Genomic DNA, 17,249 nt, shown 5'->3' on the forward strand with positions numbered 1-17,249 from the left:
TGGTCCAGGGAGGACCTGGCTTAGAAGTTCGGGCTGGACTGTTCCCATGAGGCACAGGGTCAAGACTGATTTGCATATGGCTGAGTCTAAACTGGATTGGCATGGTGAGCAAAAGAACGATGGACTTAATTAACCCAGATCTATTGACTGGGGGTGAATGTTTGATTTCGTCTGCATTCCGTCCATCATCTGTGTGTCTTTTTCTTTTCATTCTGGTGGCAAGCTTTCTCATTATCGTTCTGTTTTCCCCCATCACCTAACCAACCCCCACTTTTAATCATTCTATAACTACCCCATCATACCACCAAACCTGTAAACCTCCCCCCTTGGGGGAAATTACCCCATTAATTAACTGCAACCTATAACCACTCACATACCCCATCTCCTCATCGATATTTTTTCTGTGATGTTATGGTAGCACGTGTTAAAGGCTCACTATTCTGGTACCACTCCCTTTCTTGGGCCATGTAGTTTATTAGATGAAGCACCGTTTACTCTGCATGATTGTTGACAAAAAAGATATTCTAGTAATTGAAGCAACTTTGTCTGATTCTCTGACCTCCAGATCTTGGGAACTCTTCATCAATCTCCCTGTAAGTAAGAAACATAGGGACACCTTTTCAGCTTGAACTTTCCTTTGCTACTCAAGTCAGTTTGGTAATTGAGAGAGCCAACCTTCAGTTCTAACTATTCCTAAAAACACTAACACCTTTTCAATGTCTGGTGGAGTTAGCTAGAGCCTTTTTCATTAGAACACCTGGATCACTTACAATGGTCTCCCCAAACAATTAGTGGTGGACAGAAAAGGCTACAGAATCAGGCAGCAATAGTTTGCCTGAAGCTCTGCACACTCCTGTTACTCCAAGTAGATGGCAGGATCAAATATAATGTTCCATCAGTTGTCCATAATTCTTACCGGGGCAATGATTCTGAAAACCTGCAGAAACTGGCACCCCACTACACATCAACCAGAGCTTCAGTACAGTGTCCACGCACGCAGTCAACCAGTGTATTTTCAAGATGGAAGAATATTGCTTTGGGTTCAAGACCACAGGATGTGAAAGGTCCGGAGCCGTAACCTGAGATATGACCCCAATCACAAGTGGTTCTGGAAATGTCTGAAAACTGAACTGTATAGACTTCTCTTTAACTAATCTCTATACAGACCATGGGTCGTGATTAAAGAACACTGGACTTGGTTTTGCTCACTTAGCTGATAGAAGTCTAATGTCCCACTAATTCTACTTAAAGTTTCATTTATCACCATCATGCTGAGCATTCTGAAGTGACCAAAAGGCTACATGCAGCACTTTGTATGAATCATATGCTAAGAAGCTTTGCATGGCTTTTAAGCTATCTGCCTAAATTCAATGTCGGATTTCAATGCACGAACTGAGGACACATTAGCTACTCACTGATCAGCTTAATCATTCTGATACATGGGGGTTTATTCCCGAATTGCATTTTGAAGTACATTCGGTAGTTCTATAATAGTACTACTAATGTACTACATAATGCTATCCACTAACATACATGCAGATTTCACTGCCTCCTATATTTTATATGCGAAGTTCTCCACCCAGACTGTAGAGATCTCCCTGCGTAGGTGTATGTTTTAGCAATAAATGTGGGGGCGATGGGGGGAGTGGCTGGAAAATGTGAAATTCTTACTACTAAAGTGAAAGGGATTTGGGAGATACAAGGAGGGGTTAAGAAAGGGCTAGGAATAGGGACATGTGCTATAGATTTTTTTTTAAATTGGTACTAAAAATAAATCTAGAAAATTGACAATAACATTTAACATAAATATATATATATATATTTTCTATTTAATAAAATGTAATCATTTTCCCTATAATTTACCACAGGGAGAACTTTGCCCCAATTGCAGATATCTCCGCCAAGTGTGTGGAACGTAAAGTACTGTCATAAAGTCACTACTAATAGTAAATGTATTGGTGTATATGGCTTTTTTACTGCCTCGACCATGTTTCAGGGTGTGCTACATGTAAGTCTACACTTTTGAGTAACTTTACCCAACAAAATACTGAATAGCCAGAAGTAGTAACATTTCTCAAAAGTTTAGAGGTAAATTTACTAAAATGTAATTTTACATTAATGAACAGCCTGCTTACCCTTTCTCATCAAAGTCTTATGATCCCTGCACCAATGCTAACTTTTTGATATGTTCAAGAATGGAAATATTTACAAGCAGTGGCAGCTGCTGCGGAACGGGGTTGTCGGGAGAGATGAAAAATAAAAAGAAAGATTACTTACCTGTTCACGCCGCACGCTTCTCGTCGTCCTCTGTTCTTCCTCGCTCCCAGAAGCAAGAAACACCCAGTCTCCCCTAAGTCAATCACAACGCTGCTGTCACCGCAGCTTCGTGATTGGTCCAAGCGCCCTGGTTCGGCACTCAGACAGGGACTGCGAGCCTATGTATGATCTCCACCCAGGCTGTGCATTACAGCCTGGTGTAGAACATGCTAAGTGTGCCTGACTGTTTGGCCAGCCCTAGACGGCCAGCAAAACCGGCATGCCCACTTAAGGGGCATATACAAGTCCTCCTGCACTATGACAGGAGCCCAGCCCAGCCCCGCCCAACCTGGATTTGTAGAGAAAAATAAAATGATAATACCATCCTGTTATTATAATTTTGTTAATCCTTTGTTGCACTGCTCAGAAGCACTGGGGCGATGCTCTTCCGCCTTAGCGGAGAAGCGGCCACTGTTTGTAACAATGTGAAGAGGGTAGTAAAAAGATCTGTCAGGGAAGCCAGGTGCACCTGTAAGGACAGGGACGGTAAAGGCAGACAAGGAGGCAATGACACGTTTCAAACATTTATAACTGGGAAGGATCTAGCCGGAGGTGACTAAACATAGGTGTGGAAAAGACCATTAAAGATTTAAATGTTCATTTAGAGAAGATCTTCAACCCATAAATAGGTGAGGAGATGTATTAAGTCAGAAAGGTGCAAAAAGAACTGTTGATGGACAGAATGCAGAACTATGTCATACATTCACCCCAGTACAGAGATCTGGACCGAAATCCATCGTTTTTTTGCTCACCATGCCATTCCAGTTTGGACCCAGCCATATGCAAATCTGTCTTGACCCTGTACCCAATGGGAACAGTCCAGCCCGAACTGCCAGGCCAGATCCTCCCTGGACTGAAAACAAGCATCCTAGGACCGGTTTCGGGGTTTCACTCCTCATCAGCCAGGATAGCTTGATTCCAGTGGCATGGAGAGCACGGGACTCACGTCTGAGCATACCCATCCCACTCTGCTTAAGGTAGAGAGAGAGGAACTGCTTGGAAAGATCCGTTTCCGATTCTTTTCTGAAGGCTAATATCTGAGTAAACATGTTAAGGCTGGAATATGGGAATTATTCTCGACTGGCAAAGAAGGATCTGAGTTTAGGAACATTAGGAAGATTTGCATATTATTCCCCATTTCAAAACATGAGAATGGGGAATTTGCGCTATTTGCGTGTGCGGATTGTGTTTTTCACCAACTGCAAATCACTGGAGCAAGAGAGGTACTTTGTTGCTCAGCAAATAACATACCACAAACATTGATGGATGATTTCTTGCTTCTTAAACACATCCTCAGAGGTTCGGAACTTCGGATTTTTTGGGGGGACACATGTCAATAGGTTATCTTCAACATGTTTCACTCTCCTAAAAACATTACAGAAACTGCTACCATTTCAACCTGCAGAACACAGAGTTCTCATTATTCAAACTAATATCCTTAGCCGACTAGGTTACTGGGATGCACTTTTATTGGGTGCGTGTCACGTTCTAGTTAAACGACTGGTGCGCATCCAGAATGCAGCAGCTCGGTTGGCATTAGATCTCCCAAAAAAGGCCTCCCTTTCCTTGGCACTTAAAAGCTGCATTGGTTACCAGTCGGAAAGAGGATTATTTTTTAATGACTTCATATTGTGTACAGGGTTGCACATATGATGGGTCCCATTTGTTTAAGAACTAAGGGGCATATTTACAAGCTGGCGATAAAAAATGATCGCCGCTTTTGCGCCCGTTTTCGTCCGAAAAACGGCGATAATTTTATCGCCTAACTAGCAAGGCCATGCTAACGCGTGAAACCTTGCTTTAGCATGGGGATTCCTAACACCCAGCTTTGCATCTCTAATGAGATGCAAAGTGGGCGTTCCTGACCTAACATGACAGGAGAAATATCGCTAAGCGACATTTCTCCTATCATCAAGCCCCACGCTATGAAGCATGGCGGCAAGAAAAGTAGCGATAACCCCTGTTATCGCTACTTTCCTTACGCCTGCTTCAGGACTGACTTAGCCATGATATCCTATGGAAGGTGGATATCATGGCTAAGTTTGTGAGTCCCTATCAGCAAGCTAACGCCACACTATGTGAGATTATCGCTGGGTTTCCAGCGATAATCTCACGTTAGGCAGTTAGCGCTAGGATTTTTATCGCTGAGGAGATAAGCGTTGCTAATAGCACGCTATCTCAGCGATAAAAACCCACGTTACCCGGCGATAATTATCCTCACGCTAAGAGCGCTGAGCGATAATTATCGCCGGTTGTTGCTGATATGCCCCCAAACTCGGGAATTACCAACCAGGCTGCAGACTAAGATTGACCGAAGTAGGTCTTTTGGTCCAGAAAAGATCTAGGCTCTCTCAGTTTGGAGGCAGAGCTTTCTCTGAACAGTATATGGAACGGGGAGAGGATGTGGTCTTACGGCTAGACTGCCGACTTTGGTGCTGGAAACCAGGGTTCGAGCCTTGGGGTTGCGTCCACATGCTGTGATTCTGGGCAAATCACTTAATCTCCCCGTGCCAGAATGTGTCCTTGAGTAAAGTAACCTGTGCTCATCTAAAGCGCTCCAATACCTTCGGGCTATATAAATCTGCATTAAAAAAAAACCACATTACCAGTAGCACTAGGGAATCACCTGATCTTGGGCAGTTCAGGAAATCTCTTAAAACTTGGCTGTTTACTATATAGTTGAGGGGTAATGAATGACTGACTGTACAAGGATGTTTAGCAACAAGATGCCTTTTAGGCACTGGTGCTCTTTAGAAATACAATTAATTATAATAATAACTATGCGATTCGTGCACACACCGTTTGAGCACAAACATAAATTTGCACTAGGATTAGCAGACCTAACTTCTTTGATGCATAGATTCCCGCCACAGGCAGCCTCGTATTTAAGGTGAAATAACTATACATCTGTACATGTTCTTATTTATCTGGGCCCAGATTTACTCAACTTTAGCAAAACGCACAAAGGAAAGATGCTGTATTGCGTTGCAACAAAGGGCGGGAGCAGAATGTGCATATCTACTAAGATATGATGCAGTTCCAACATGTGACATGTAACGTGATGCTGGCCCAGTTCTGGCTGCCTTGTGCCAACGCAGGCCCCCTTGCACCATGAGTAGGGTGACCAGACGTCCCCGTTTTCCCAGGACGGTCCCCGTTTTTGGGGCAGTGTCCCCATGTCCCGACACTTTTCTCCAAGTGACTCAAATGTCCCTGTTTTCAAACAGTGTCCCCGTTAAACACAGAAATGTCCCTGTTTTTCATTGTTCCGGTTGAGCATGCGCGCGCATGCTCTCTTTGCACTGTTTACGGCATGTGTCGTCACTGAGGTGAGCGCTGTAGCAAGAAGGGAAATCCTTTGAAGAGAGACATTTTACACGCAGCGCCACCTACGTCATCGTGCCAGCCAAAGTTTCTACTTTGGATAAAACAATATTTCTTCATCCTGTAGCTTGTATTCATAGTCATACAAACTTTTCAGTAGCCCTTATGCATACCGTGCAAGGATTAATGCATTGCTCATTGCATGTTTTATTCATAACCAATTGATGCATGCTTTGTGTTCTCCATATCAAAGCTATGACTTGACCTTTTGACTGACCTTTCAGATCACGGCAAACTGTTTAGCTGGAAAGGACTTAAAGGAGCCGGGTTAACGCCTGTGGGAGAGGCGAGCAGCGCTGCTCGAGCTTTTTGCTCAGGTCTTCACACTATTGCATTATGAGATGATACCAATGGCTAGAGTGCACTATACATACCCCAGTAAGGTAACATGACATCTCAGCAGTGACTACGCAAATGTGGGAGGACAGTGTGGTCGGCCAACCTTTGCCACCCTTAAGACCCTAAGGCAGTAATACCTGGAGAGAAGGTTTTTTTTGTACATTGGTCCATGGCTGCCATTTGGCAATTTAGCATTCCGCAGTTTACCTCCAATGCTTTTCTGTCATGAGCAACTAAGCAACATTGGTGAGTTGTACTTTACGTGGTGCTGACGCAGCAGCTATAGAAATGAACATTGATAAAGCTAGTAAATCTGGCGTTTGCTAGCCTGTGATGTTTTATTGATTTTTGGCAAATATATGCTATTGTCCTTAAAAGTGTAAATGTAATAAAAAGTACTGATGCTGCTGTGTGAAGGAGAGGGTTGCCAATAAAAGACCACAGATTTGTTGTCTGTAATGCTTCATCTCGGTCTGTGGAGGGAGCTGTAATTGTAGTCCTTTTTCTATGTCTATGACAGCTGTCAAATAGTCCTACTTTTATGTCGATTGTTACTGCAAACCGTAGTCCTACTTCTATGTCTATGACCTGTCCCCGTTTTTTGTTTTGAGAATCTGGTCACCCTAACCATGAGGAAAGAGTTCATGGTCAGAATAGTTTTAGTGCACAAATGAATAACATCCTGCACAAAAAAAAACTATTCTTAAAGGATTATTCCACTTTGTATGTGTGCTGCAGCATGCACAGAGGAGGTAACAAGGAGAAATAAAGAGGTTCTTCTTTGTTCCGCCAGCCGCGGGTAGGGGCACCATTTTGATGTGAACCCATGTTTGCTGACTTTAGTCAAATGGGCTTTCATCAAAATGCATGGTGGTATGCACGAGGGCACCCTTTCTTCCCTCAAACAATGCCTCCCCGACGCTAAGTAGCACAAGACAGCGCTATGAGCTGCCTTGCGTTATTTTTGGAATAAAATCCCACCCATATCTTGATTTGCAAATCCCAATAGTGGCACAACCATGGTTCAAAACCTTAGTAAATTTGGGCCGAAATGCTTTCTAATTCCTCAAAAGTACACTTTGTGGCATGCATTCTGTGACAGTGAAATCGGAGGTAGGCTTCTTGACAGTTGTTTTAATAGTATTTGTATAAACAACATACATTAAGACACATTGCAGACACGTTATAGTTGCTTTTATAGTTGAATCACATCCTCCCTAAGATGCGAAATATTTTGAGTAAGGTAAAAACTTTAATTGAAGTGAAGGTTAAAAAAATGTCTAAGCACTGGCAATTTTACAGGTGTACAAACACTGCCATCTAGTGGTGCTTGCTGGAAGTTAACAGCTGCAGAAAATCATTAGAAGGGCCTCATCTATTTAGTTTATTGGTATAATAACAAACTTCGTAATGTAGTTACTGCATCGGTAATTTGTATTGGTTTCAGATAAGTAGTACAGCAGGACATATTGTTTAGTGTATACTCCTGCGCCATAAAACATGTAAATATTATATCTATATTCAAGTAAACAGCATTTGTGGGGATAACTGCTGCTGTTGAGGAATGTGACATGAGCCTCTATTGCTAGTATGTTTCAATGCTGCAACTATTGACTCCCTATTTTTGAGCTGTGGTATTTTATGGAGTAATTCCAATTCTTAGTATGGCAGGTGCCTTTAAGTATGATGGATTCACTGTGTGAGCTGCTACAGCATCTGTATGCTGCTAACCTTGAAATAGGCAGCAATTTGTGGTAGTTAGGCAATCGTATTGGATTTTTAATTAGTACCATATACCATATTCTAAATTAGGGGCTTGTGGCATTCCAACATGCAGAATGATACCACAATCTTAAAATACATGGATCTGGTCATTTGCTTTGTAATTCTGTTTTTCAAAAATTTCAGAGGAAGTCATTATAAAAATAGTAAAAATCTGTTACTTTTAAGACAATGTAGGAATTGGATGGCCTTTAGGACAGACCTTTGCGGTGGTCTCAAGGGGGTAGGAGCACACTGCTGGTATGTTAGCACCAGTCCTCTCAAATGCATCATGGTATATGCTGTACATTGTAGTATATATTCGCACACCTGCAAGTAATCAGTATCAAAGTGCAGTGTTGGACAGCTATGGGCACAAGTTTCAAGCTGTTTGGCTTTCATCAGCAGAGATCTTACTTGTGGGTGATCTTAAAATGCTGCTTCCAGTTCTTCGGGTCAAGTACCTCTAGAAGCTCCGGTGCGCCCCAAATGACTTGTCAACCACAAGAGCTCCCTCTGGGAGGAGCCACAAATTCAGGAGAGTGTTTTCATTCTTTACATGACCTCGAGCCATTAACTCACTCCGCAGAACCTTATCAATTTGACTAGAAAATCAGTCATGTAATGGTAATATTACCACTTGGGCCAATTGTAAGTTACACCTTGAAGTTCACAAAAGCTCTCAAAATTTAACATTATACAATTTCGCCTCATCTCCTCCTGTGGGAGACTGGATTGCACAAAAGAAGTCTCCCTGAGAGATGTTTTCTTCTCAAGCCAGTTTCTTGCCAATGCCTTGTGTGAATTTGTTTTACACGACGGCATACCTTACGTGAAAAATGCCATGTGAAATATAGTGCAACTGATATTAATTGTAAAATTGTAATTTTAAAACATTTTTATGAAATGTTGTTAAAAATGTGCACTGTCACACATCCACCATGTGCCATACAGCTAGGCACGTGCTGAGAGTACCTAGTACCGGACCAAAAACATGCGAGTGAATATATATTTGCATGATGGAACAACAATAAATATAGGCGACTATCTTTATCGAAATGTATTTTCAAATATCAGATGCTTACAGATACATTCCAAATCTTGTAAACTTTCACCAGCTCCTTCACAGTTGGCCTACTCTGTTGTCTTCTGCATGAAATCTCGCCCTAAGGAACACGGGCTTTTTTGTTGTTGTTGTTGAAAATGAGAACATCAAAGATGCCATTGCCTAATTCTTTTACTGAGACCTGGAGGCTGAATGTGACGTTTGATGTTTTTTGGACAGTTTGTCCTTATCTCAGAGAGGACAGTAGGACCTGAGTTAAAAAAAAACTGAGCGCGAGTGTCTATCCTCGTGGCCTTTGTCAAGCCCCAATTATTTTCTATGTTTAAAAAACCTATGGTGCCAGTCCTTATGGAAAAGAGCATTGCCTCAGACATTTAGATTTGCTACCCATCATCATTCGTCTTTATTTAAAAAAAAAAAAAAAAAAACTCACCCTGTTGCAGTAAAAATGACTTCTCACTTTCCAATTTGCTTTTTTTCATAAAAACGAGTGAGAATATTAGAACTAAATATTTGCATCAGTAATTGATCAGGGACTACTGCCTGCTCCCTCCATAGCCCATCGGCCATCCCTCCTGGACAATTTATACTCTGCCCTTTTCTACTGGCTGACAAAGGCGTCCAATGCTTCCTTGTGATTTACAAGAAATCAATAAACCTCCATCTCTTTGTAACGGCCTTTGCCGCCTCCTCTTCTGTATGATTTCCAAGGAAAGGCAATCTTCAAATTGAGGGCCCATTCCTACAAGACTTAATGGATCCATTGGAATCATGAGATATCCGTGGACACCCTACATTCAAAGCGGCTGGCATCTCTAGATGAACCACCAGGGACAACGGTGATAAACTGGGGGCATCAGAAATAGAGAATCCTCCATTAAATTATCTTTTGTTGGGGGGATCGCATTGTTCCACCCGTAATCCTTGGTAATCCCGCACCTAGGCCCCAATACCTCTTACTCTGAGGCTGAAAAATTACCACATGAAATTGCAGGCACTGGCAACGGTCCCTGATGAGTTACAAAGGCACTTGTGGCACAGTGTCACTTTGATACATTCCACTTCTATCTCTGCCCTTTTTATCTGGTGTTGATATACATTTGTCTCTATACAAAATCCTTAAAATAGATAGATACTTCTACCAGATAATACAATTTTTTTAAATTTATTTTATTTATAAAGTTTTATAAAGCGCGAACATGACCAAAATGTTGGTGTCAGAGCGCTATACAACCTCATAAATAGCATCAAATAAACAAGGAGCAAAACATAGAATGTACAGCATGAAGATAATACAAAGATACATAGTGAAAACACCAGCAAAGAAATCAAATTGGCATGGATAGTCGCCTCAGATAGGAAGGAGATTATTCAGTAGTCTAATTTTTTACTTCGTTTTTTAAAAGAGCTAATGAAGGGATGGTCCAGATCTCTGGGGGAAGAGAGTTCCAAATTCTTGGGGCAATTCCAGAAAAAGATCTCCCATAGGTTTTCTTTTTGTGAAATGTTCATGATTTCCAAATCTTGGGATTATTTCTTTTGAAAGGTTTGATAAATGGGATCCTTTTGTTTGTATTTGTCATGGCTGCCATTCCTTACTTGCCTGTTTTGTAAGCCTCAGATTTGCTCCAACTTTACCTTTATTATCCGCCTTTGACTAGGCTCACATTCATTCACACCCAGTTAATTTACTATTCTCATGTTTGAAAAGCTTTATTCAAGAAGAAATAAACACATAGACATCAGCTGTAACATAAGAGATAAGTGAATGGGAATTAAATGGCCTTGAACAAGCTAATATATAAAAACAGACAAAAGCATTTTGTACAATTTTGAGGAAAAATGGGACGGGAGGAAGGGGAAAGGGGGAACAAGAAAATAAAGAGGGAAAAAGGGAAAAGGCAATAACATATTATATAGTAAAAGACCATAAATCTTAGCAGTAAAGAGTGGAAGCTGTAGGCAAAACAACAATCAAAATGTTACTTAGCAAATCCAATAGAATCATAAACAAATCTGATATTATTAAAATAGGAGAAGAAGGAGTAATTCCCTCAAGGTGGTTTGAAGTTTTCCGAAGCGATGGCGGAAACCTTCCTCGGGACCATCCGATCTAAGTATGTGGTAAGAGGTAGCCAAAAGAGATCCCTATTCTGTGTAGGATTATAGGAGGAAGCAAAAGCAGTATCTAGCCTGTGAAAATGACACAGAGAATTCCACCAGTGGCGGATGGAAAGGTTTGCAAGGGTTTTCCAGTTAGAGGAAATGTGCTGAAAGGCTAGAGCAAGCATGAGGTCAAGAAGACCTCGAGAGCATAGAGGAAGACTTAAAGAATCAGATAAACTGCCGAAAAAAAGGATAGGAATTGAGTATGGAGAAGGAAGTGTGAAAATACGAGAGATATAAAGCCAAACAGAGTTCCAGAATTGAGAGACAGAAGGACATAAGAATAAGAGATGAAAGAGATTAGCCTTAGGGGCAGAACAAGTCCAACAATTAGAATCAGAAGAGGAAGAAAAACGGGCCAGAGAGAGTGGAGAGAGATATAGTCTATGGTATAAGTAGAATAAAGACTGAGTAAGGGAGGCCGAACGAGAAATTTTCAAAGATCTAGAACAAAGCTTATCCCACAAGGCAACGGACCACGTACAACCCAAGTCCTCCTCCCAGGCAAGCTCCAGTTTAGATTTAAGGCGCTCTGGATTAGGAGAAGAAAATAATTTATAAATGAGAGAGGCCTTGGGAAGGGTTGAAAGAATTTTAAGAAGAGGCGCTTGGGAAAGCGAAGAAGGGGAGGGGGGAAGAGAGTAAAAAATATCAAGGATAAGCGTCATCAAGGTAACAAACTTTTGCAGAAAGGAACGAGGACAGTGAAAGGACATCTGAAACTGGGGAAAAGAACACGGAGATGTTCCATCAAAAAACTGGTTCACCCATATGATGCCCAGTGATCTCCAAGATTTCCAGAAGATGGGTCTATTCTTTATAAGAATAAGGGAGTTATGCCAAACAGTGGAATTCAAGAAAGACTCCCGAGTAATAGGCGTGAGATTGAAAAGCGGTTTTAAAAGAGAAGAAGTATGCTTAAATAAGGGAAGTGCCAAGTGTGGGACCTTGGCAGAGAAGCGTATGACCTCTCCGAAAGAAAAGGGTAACAACAATATATGTTCGATGCGAAGCCAAAGAGGAGCAAAAGCAGAAAGATCAGAAGCAAGCCATCTAGATGCCTGGCGAAAGGAAAAAGATTTATGGTAAAGACGAAAGTCTGGGAAGTTGACACCACCATTGGCCTTCGATTTACGGAGCAATGCCAAAGAGATTCTAGATCGTTTCTTGTTCCAAAGGAAACTAGACAAACAAGAATCAATACGTTTAAAATAAATTGCGGGGATATGAACAGGTAGCATAGAAAGAACGTAGATTAAAATGGGGGCTATCATCATTTTGATGGAGTCTAATCTTCCCCACCAAGAAAGGAAAAGGGGATTCCAAGAGGAGAATAATCGTTCAATGCGGGACAAAACCGCTGACATATTAAGAGCAATTGAAGAAGAAATAGAGTTAGAAAACCATACTCCTAAATATTTAATTTTGGAGCCATTCCACGCAAAGCCAGTAGGGGAAAAGGCGTGAGGAGTACAAAATTTCGTAAGGGGAAGAATTTCAGTTTTATCCGAATTGATTTTATAACCCGAAACCTGTGAGAAAGACTCGAATTCGGACAGTAGAGGGGGAATGGACGTTTCTGGAGTAGAAATGAAGAGAAGAATATCATCTGCGTATGCAGAGAGTTTCAATTGATTGTCACCATAGGGAAAACCAGTGATGGCATTATTGTTACGGATAGAAGACAAAAAAGGCTCAAGGGCAAGAACAAAAAGCAAGGGAGATAAAGGGCAACCTTGACGAACCCCTCGCTGAAGAGGGAAATACGAAGAAACTTGACCATTAACCAGAACCGAAGCTTTAGGGGCAGAGTACAACAAGGAAATAAGAGAGATGAAGCGAGGACCGAAACCATGCCAGCGCAGTGAGGCAAATAAGAAAGACCAGTCAACTCTATCAAAGGCTTTCTCTGCGTCAACAGAAATAGCCGCTAAGGGGATAGAGAGAGATGGGACTTTATTTAGTACATTAAGGAAGAGACGAGAATTATCAGAGGTCAATCGACCTTTCACAAAGCCACACTGCTCCTTACCTATGAGATGGGGCATTAAGGGATCTAAGCGTAAAGCCAATACTTTAGCAAACAGCTTATAGTCAACATTCACTAAAGAAATCGGGCGGTAGTTCTTACAGAATTTGGGGTCGCGACCGTCTTTAGGAATAAGACAGATGGTGGCTTCTTGAAACGTACCTTCCGCTCTACCCGATAAATAAAACGATTGAAAAAGAGACAGGAGTTTGGGAAGTAAAAGGTCAGAAAAATGTAGATAAAATTCAACTGAAAAGCTGTCCGGACCTGGAGTTTTACCCTTGGTAAGAATAGTCAACGCCGCAGAGAGTTCATGTAAGGAAAGGTCAACTTCCAGGTCCGGGAAATTAAGGTGAGACGTCAAGGGCTTAGGAAGTTTGTCTAGGTAAATGGAATCAATGGATGAACGTTCTTTGCGCGATTTAAGATAATTGGCTAAAAGCTTCCCTGTTTTGTTACGCCCACCATAAAATCGGGCACTACTACGAAGAAGCATTGACGAGGCATTATCGGTAGTTGATTTGTTAAAATCTAGTTTGGCACGAATAAGATCCGGAGGAACGGAATTATTAGGGGAAGAATAGAACTGGTGCTCCAGAGACTTAATATGGGCTAATATATCCGTCTGTTTCTGGAAAAAACGTTTCTTTTTCTTGGAGACAAAATCAATAACAAATCCGCGAGCGGTAGCCTTAAAGGAGTCCCAGAGAAGATGAGGGGAAATGTTAGAAACATCATTTAATAGAAAGAAATCAGTAGCAAAAGAGCGGAAGGAAGAGGAGAAAAAGGGATCAGTAAGGAGAGAATTGTTAAAGCGCCAACGAGAGGATCTGGGAGGAGGGGAAAGAAGGTCAAGATCCGTTACAATAGGAGCATGGTCAGAGATAAGTATAGGTTCGATAGAAGACGACAGCAAGTTTTGCGACAAGGAAAGAGAAAGAAAAATATAATCAAGACGAGAGAAAGAGGAGTGAGGAGGAGAGAAAAAGGAGTAATCAAGTGTGTCAGGGTGCGAAAGCCTCCAAGAATCAGTGAGACATGCTTGAGAAATAGTGTCGAGAAATTGTTTGTGGCGTTTGTGAGGTATGAAACGAACACTTGACTTACGATCAAGAAAGGGGTCCACAATCTGGTTACAATCGCCACCTAGAACGAAGAGGTCATCTTTATATTGAATACATTTGCTAGTAACTGAAGGCCAGAAAAGTAAATCAGGTTGTGTAGGGCCATAAACATTAAACACAGTTAAAGGGATAGAATTAATTGACAATTTAGCTAGTATCCATCTACCGTCAGAATCCGACTCTTGTACTAAAACTTTACATACTAGCTTTTTATGACACAAAATAACCACACCATTCTTCTTGTTGGTAGAAGGAGAAAATAGAACCGTACCCACCCAACCACGCCTTAATTTGAGAGACTCAGCCTCCGAAAGATGCGTCTCTTGTAAGAGAACTATGTCAGGGTTATAAGAAGCAAGGTGGGAAAGGATTCTCTGACGTTTGATAGGGTTAATAAAACCTTTTACATTCCAGGAAATTACTCTGAACTTAAACACTGAATAACATTATCAGGAACAATACCTACAGCAACGGATAAAAAACAAAACATTTGTAAAAAGTAGAAGTAGAAAAGAATAGAGACAAGAAAAGAAAGCTGAAGCAAGGTAAGGGAAACGAAGAATAAAGAATGCAAGAATAAAGAAAGGAAGAGAGGGGAAAGGTAAAGAGAGAAAAATACAAGAAGAGACAGTACAAATCCAAAAAGGACGACTGAAAATAACATACCTGAAGGGAGCATGGAAAGGATATCGGGGCAGTGGAAGACGCAACAAGACAAGAATGACCTCCCGAAACCAGGAGGACAGTCCGGACCGCACCAGGATGGAATGAGAAACACGACTCACATGAGGGGAGAGGGGAATACTTTAGTCGAACTAGATAAGAAAAACAAAAACGAGAGAAAAAAAAACGTTGATAAGAAAAAGGGACACATAGATAAATGCATAAATAATGGAATGCAAACAGCCAAGAGTTGTGGGCAATAATAAAAAATGGGAAAGACAAAGACTGCTTAAAAGAGAGTAACCAGCAAAGTTAATAAGAGGCATTGAGAAACATCATATCAAAACTCTTAAGAATAACACATAATGATGAAAACCAACAGCATAATAGACCAAGGCAATGCAGAAACATTATCAGGAACGACCTGGAAGAAAAAAGGAGAGGGAGCATTCAACCACTGGTAGAAGTGGAAGTATCCATGCCAGCGTTGGACTGTATGTGAATAAAGTTTTTAAGTTCCGCAGGATCTTGAAAAGTCCAAGTCTTATTCTGATGAGTAACTTTGAAGGTACAAGGATGGAATAAACCAAATCTGGCACCAAGAGAGCGTAGAGGTGTACGAAGGTTCAAAAACTCTTTTCTTCTTGCTGCAGTAGCATTGGAAACATCCTGAGCAAGGAAGACCCTCTGGCCGAACCAGGAAACTTGGCGCTTGGCTCTAGCCGCAGAGAGGACAAGGAGTAGGTCTGTGAACTTCAGAAAGAGAATGATGACTCCTCGAGGCTTAGTTGCAGTTGATAAACGAGGACCAAGTCTGTGAGCCCTTTGGATACTAAGAGAGGTGGTAGGAGGCATATCCAGAAGTTTCGGGAGGAAAGAGGAGAAAAACGAGACGGGGTCATCACTCTCCAAAGACTCCGGCAGACCATAAATGCGCAGGTTATTCCTCCTATTTCTGTTTTCTAAATCCTCAGTATGTTGCTGAAGAGCAAGAACAGATTTCTCCAGCGAGGTGATACGCTGAGAGTGAGATTGGATCTCCGAGACCTGATGTTCCACCACCGACACTCTGTTCTCCATAGTTGACCATCTCTCTTCAAAAAGCTGCATCTTGTTATTGGTTTCCTCAACAAACGGACGTAAAGCCCGTATTTCCTCAAGAATTAACTCCATGGAGATAGGGAGTCATGGTTGATCCGGAGGAGGAGAGTCCTGTTTTAAGCGCTTGGTTGACGTTGCAGAAGAGGAGGACTTACTGGAGGCTGGCTGTGACAAGGGAGGACGACTGGACGACGCTGCCGCCATTGGATCCGTAGGACTGGAAGAGGGATCAACTGATGAGGAGGAGGAAGGAGGAGCCGTGGAAGAGCCCTTTGAGGGTACAAAAACAAACTTTGGGTTGCGTAGCTTGCCCATAGGTATCCTCCAAACATATCCTCACAAATATCGCACCTCAGAGGAGTGCGCAGCGTCGTCACAAGAAATATAATAGGCACTTAACGGGGTCACACCGATCCACCCAATGCCCTCACAGCCACCTCCACCTGCCACGAAGAAGAACCAAGGCCTCCGAAGTGACGCCAAACAGCATCTGACAGTAATCCTCAATCCGCACATAAACTGAGGAAAGAATAAAAACTGTGCACCCTTGTCAATAAAGACTCCTTTGAAAGTTGGCTATAAAGGGTTAAATAAAAAAATAAAAAAATAAAAAGTGAGGAATTATGCATTGGTCTGGCGTGGTCGCATTCTGAAATTCCATGCCCATGAGGGGAAATAAAACTGCGTGCAAATCATCGCGCCGAAAACAAAATGGCGGCCGCTATGAGGCGCATACAAAACGGGATAAAAGCGAAGCTTTTAAAAGTCACCGAGCGCTCATTTCAGGCTCACCATGCGCTCCTCATGTTCCGACTCCAGGAACCGGCAGAAAGCGTGGGGAAACATCGCATACATCAACGTGAGGCAGGAAAGATCATCCCGGTGCGGCGGAGCCCCGGACTCAGGCGGCCATCTTGAGCAGCGTCCAAGCCACCGTTAATTTACTATTCTAACAGTGTTCAAATACCTTTTTTAGGGTCTAGTGCTGGATCATGCAGTGGTGAATCTAGGGGATGGCTGTGATATATATTTGGCTCTAAACAAAATCCTTAAAATAGATCGATACTACTATGAAATCATAACCGGAAAAAGAAAGATAATGGATGTACTTTTTACGAGGTATCAGCGTATGTATGTTTTAAAGCAGTGACATCTTTAAAATTCTGAATCTATTTGTTTTCAGTGCACACCTGGCTTTTTTCAGGGACCCTTACTCATTTTGTTTGTTTTTCTTACAATTGAATGTGGTTAGCTATAAATTTTTAATTGCATTTTTATTAGTTTGGTTTAAGTTGGTAAA

At 41.8% G+C, this 17,249-nt stretch overlaps 1 protein-coding gene across 1 annotated transcript in view; it reads left to right on the forward strand.

The window, feature by feature from the left end:
* The window catches only part of PRKCH (protein kinase C eta), a 536,393-nt gene that overhangs the window by 363,018 nt on the left and 156,126 nt on the right, over positions 1–17,249 (forward strand). The window lies entirely within an intron of this gene.

Source organism: Triturus cristatus, chromosome 9, assembly GCF_964204655.1.
Source record: "Triturus cristatus chromosome 9, aTriCri1.1, whole genome shotgun sequence".
In the NCBI taxonomy this organism is placed as follows: domain Eukaryota; kingdom Metazoa; phylum Chordata; class Amphibia; order Caudata; family Salamandridae; genus Triturus; species Triturus cristatus.